Raw genomic sequence first — 3,538 nt, 5'->3', positions numbered from 1 at the left:
CAAATTAATATAAAAAAAGGTTGTATTAAACATCAAAATTACCGAATAAACAGCTTTCAGTGATGTAAATATGATAAAACAATGGCATTTCAACACATTTTTTTAACCAATGTAATTAATCAATCATGACAACCGAATGAAACCGAGTACGGAATTTACATCGATTCAATCATCCCAATTATTCAACTCGCGTGTTGAGCTTTCAAAAGCATCGCCCGAACAGGGACTCGAACCCTGGACCCTTAGGTTAAAAGCCTAATGCTCTACCGACTGAGCTATCCGGGCTCGTGTGTGGCACTCAACAGTGCCACGTCTTTATAGATGAGTTTAGTGGCACTCCCCATGCGGAGACGGCCAAGATTTTTCCGTGTTATATTTAGATATGATCTTGTTAAACAACAGCAGAGAGAGAGAGAGAGAGAGAGAGAGAGAGAGAGAGAGAGAGAGTCAAAGTCAAAGTCAAAGTAAAAAACCTTTATTCCACTATAAAATGGTTATTCTGTTAGAGAGAGAGAGAGAGAGAGAGAGAGAGAGAGAGAGAGAGAACGCATGATTGTTAGAAAGGTGACTTATTCCTACAGTTTTCCCATTTCTCATCGACTTTACTTCAACTTAATTTAAGCTGGTTTATTCTTACCCTAGATTTATTCGTGTACGTGTGTGTGTGTGTGTGTGTGTGTGTGTGAGAGAGAGAGAGAGAGAGAGAGAGAGAGAGAGAGAGAGAGAGAGAGTTTCCCACCTAACTACCTCAATCACGAAATTCAAAATTATTAGAATATATACATTTTCAAAAATGCAAAGAAAGTAATTTACCAAGATGGTGCTAAGGAAATAAGCGACAAATCTGTCAGTTTAAATCTTTTAGAGTAAATATGGAAAACGACAATTCTTTCAGTTTTAAATCTTTATAATAAATATAGAAAGTCATTCTTTCTTAGATGTTGTTTCTTTGAAGACGGCGAATTGGACACAAGCTATTTAATAACATATCCATTAAGATCAGAATTACCAGATTTTAAAAATGTTCTGTAACTGATTATTTCTCATCACACTTTGTATGATTTAATCCAATTCTACGATTTAAAAGCAAATTGACGTAAATGTCGAAGGAATTGTATTGTGAATATTTTCAGAACCACGTCAACGTCTTCGACGACGACGACAATGACGAGTTTGATGCCGACGACTTCGACAACAAAGAATTCGACGACGAGGACAAATTCGACGATGGCGAAGACGAATTTGACAACGACGATGATGAATTCGACGACGACAACGAATTCGACATCAACCACGAAGACGAATTCGACGACGACGAATTCGACGAATCCGATGACGACGAAGATTAATTAGACGACGACGACTTCGACGATGTCGAAGAATTCAAAGACGACGAATTCGACATCGACGACGATGAATTCGACGACGACGACGACGACATCGACGATAATGACGACAGTGATGATGACGATGACAACAAAGTCGTCGTCGAAATCGTCGAAGTCGATCAGACGACCAACCCTTACAGAAAAGACAAAAAAATAATTAGCCATTAAGAGATGCACATTCCTTTTAATCATCAACATAATAAAACAATAGACGAACAACGCACAAACAAAAATCAAATCAACTTGTATGATTTATCTAAGCAGTGATGGCCGAGTGGTTAAGGCGTCTGACTAGAAATCAGATGGGATCTTCCCGCGTAGGTTCGAATCCTACTCACTGCGAAAAATAAGTGTTTTCTCTACTCATGATCTTCAACTAGAGCATCTTCGCTTTGAAGAGTCTTTTCATCTGTAAGGTGTAAGTAAATACTGTTTGTATTGGTCAAACATGTTGCTACAACAGTTTCTCTTAATATTCATTTTGAGAAATAGCCGTATATTTCATAACAAGTAAAATAAACTAATTTAAAGGTTCAAAGGTCGCTCATGAATGGCAGACAAAGGGACAGTGACACTGCCCTAGCAATCCGGAAAATGCCCTTGAGACTGACCATATACTATATGATCAGCGCCCAAGCTTCCTCTCCACTCAAGCTAGGACCAGGAAGGGCCAGGCAGTGGCTGCTGAGGACTCAGCAGATAGACCTATAGGGTCCCTCCCCCCCACAACCTTAGCTAACAAGGATGGTAAGGTTGTAGACACTAATGGCACTAACGAGTCTGAGCGATACTCGAACCACCGTCTGGCAAACATCAGACAGAGACGTTACCAATCAGGCCTTAATTATACAAGAAACTGATTATCAATCGATAAGGCTTCTATTTTGAAAATAATAATGACATTAGTTTGTAGTACCGAAGTAAGATATTCTTAATCACAAACATAATATTAAAAAATAAACATATGAGGTATGAGACATATAAGTCAACCTATTTCTTGCTTCCCAATTTTCTCCACGTCAGGGTGTGATACGTGAATTACCTACTTCTTATAAGATCTATGCCATCAGCACAGCAAAAAAAGTGCTACTCACACACTCACACATGAGGACTTTTATCAATGAAATAAAAATCTGAAATATGAACCTATTTTCATGTTCATGAAAACCTTATAGTGATAAAAGTATATAAAAAAATTAACAATAACTACAATTTCCATTTTGTAATCTTAACGACTGCCCGAAAGGCGATTGACATTGTGGAGAGAAATTAATCGATAAATAAATAAACTTTGATCTAAATAAACCGATCATATAGTGTATGAAATTCGAATAGCTATACGAATTGATACATAAATGTACAGTTCCTTTTTTAAACTTAGCTGAGGCAAAAGGATATGAATATATATCTAGGCCATAATGCATTTATAAAGGTGATATTTACAACCAAGAAATGATAATAAGATCTAATGATAATTTCCATTCTACCAATAAAAACAACAACAACAACAAAAAGAACAACAGCCAATACAAGAAGAGTTACTAAAGGTAAATATGCATAACAATCATCTACCAACATAAAATACAAAATCAAAATCCAATTTTACTTACCTAACTCTCGCTTCTATAAAACAATTGACTTATGATCCATTAAATTACAGAAAAGCAATCCATCTATTATAACCGTGATCTCTACTCACGAAGCATACAGCTGAAAGTCTGAAAAAAAAGTTCATAAAAAAATTAATTTCCTTATCAATACAACATAAGAAAATACTAAATTGACAAACCCTTAAGAAGCATAGTGACTTTTGAAAGAAATAAACATCCCTACCAAATGAAAAAGGTTTAAAATCTCCTCTATATAAAAAGGAACACACACACACACACATATAAATATATATATATATATATAAATTTTTACCTCATACTTGGGATCGAACCCAAGCCCCTTCAAATGAAAGGCCAGGTCGCTTCCAGAGGCTAGGGTTCGATCCCAAGCATGAGGTAGAAATTTAATTATATTTGAACACGATATTGTGTTGGTTTTATATATATATATATATATATATATATATTTATATATATATATATATATATACATATATATATATATATATATATATATATATATCACACAAAATAATTCCT

The 3,538-nt window shown here is 35.3% G+C and overlaps 2 non-coding genes across 2 annotated transcripts; one reads left to right on the top strand and one right to left on the bottom strand.

Annotated features, from left to right (window-relative positions):
* Positions 1-212: 212 nt before the first annotated feature.
* Positions 213-285, bottom strand: TRNAK-UUU (transfer RNA lysine (anticodon UUU)). The gene has a single exon. It is a non-coding gene; the product is annotated as a tRNA-Lys (tRNA).
* Positions 286-1,648: 1,363 nt separating this feature from the next.
* TRNAS-AGA (transfer RNA serine (anticodon AGA)) lies at positions 1,649-1,730 on the top strand. Its single transcript has one exon. It is a non-coding gene; the product is annotated as a tRNA-Ser (tRNA).
* The last annotated feature ends 1,808 nt before the right edge of the window (positions 1,731-3,538 follow it).

This window comes from Palaemon carinicauda, chromosome 26, assembly GCF_036898095.1.
Source record: "Palaemon carinicauda isolate YSFRI2023 chromosome 26, ASM3689809v2, whole genome shotgun sequence".
NCBI lineage: Eukaryota > Metazoa > Arthropoda > Malacostraca > Decapoda > Palaemonidae > Palaemon > Palaemon carinicauda.
Note: the sequence above shows the minus strand (reverse complement) of the source record. Positions and strands in the feature narration are given on the sequence as shown.